This window comes from Morone saxatilis, unplaced genomic scaffold (assembly GCF_004916995.1).
Source record: "Morone saxatilis isolate NCDOM2014 unplaced genomic scaffold, NCSU_SB_2.0 Contig11, whole genome shotgun sequence".
Taxonomy (NCBI): Eukaryota; Metazoa; Chordata; class Actinopteri; family Moronidae; genus Morone; species Morone saxatilis.
Genome location: NW_023339663.1, coordinates 12,003,072 through 12,003,628, shown reverse-complemented (window position 1 = coordinate 12,003,628; position 557 = coordinate 12,003,072). Strand labels below are relative to the sequence as shown.

Here is a 557-nt window from a genome sequence, read left to right as displayed (position 1 = left end):
ACATCGCTGTGCTGGGTCCAAAAACTGGAGGAACAATCCCACATAATCCCGAAACGAAAGCTGATCTTGTTTCGTCCCTCACATAATTAAGATGGGAGTCACAGTTGGGGGTACGCCTGGTCGCGGGGGAGGGATGACCGGTTCATCGTAGTTTATAAAACCGCAGCGCACACATTTCACAGATAACCACAGAACACTAGAGGAACATCAGGCTTCAGGATCAGAGAAAGTTTTTAACAACTCCACAATTCAACGTCCATATTCTCCCTCTCTCTCTCTACTGCGAGTCTGCATCACATAACTTTTTTTAAATCAATTACTGGTTTCGATAATGATCCTGCAGCCTCGCTACTCCCCGCGTCCATCACACAACCCTGTGCCGTCGGTGGAGAAAGTAAAAGCACCTCCGCTCTTTGAATGCTCCACATATGTTACATGTTCAATGTAGCCAAAGCGTTACAGTGACGAATGAAGAAAACACAAAGCGGGTTTACATTCAGGCAACGATATTCAAAACCAAATGTATTTATTTGTTTAGACTTAGACTTCTCTTTATT

At 44.2% G+C, this 557-nt stretch overlaps 1 protein-coding gene across 2 annotated transcripts in view; it reads right to left on the bottom strand.

Annotated features, from left to right (window-relative positions):
- Positions 1–557, bottom strand: part of lgr4 (leucine-rich repeat containing G protein-coupled receptor 4) — a 27,340-nt gene that overhangs the window by 22,678 nt on the left and 4,105 nt on the right. The window lies entirely within an intron of this gene.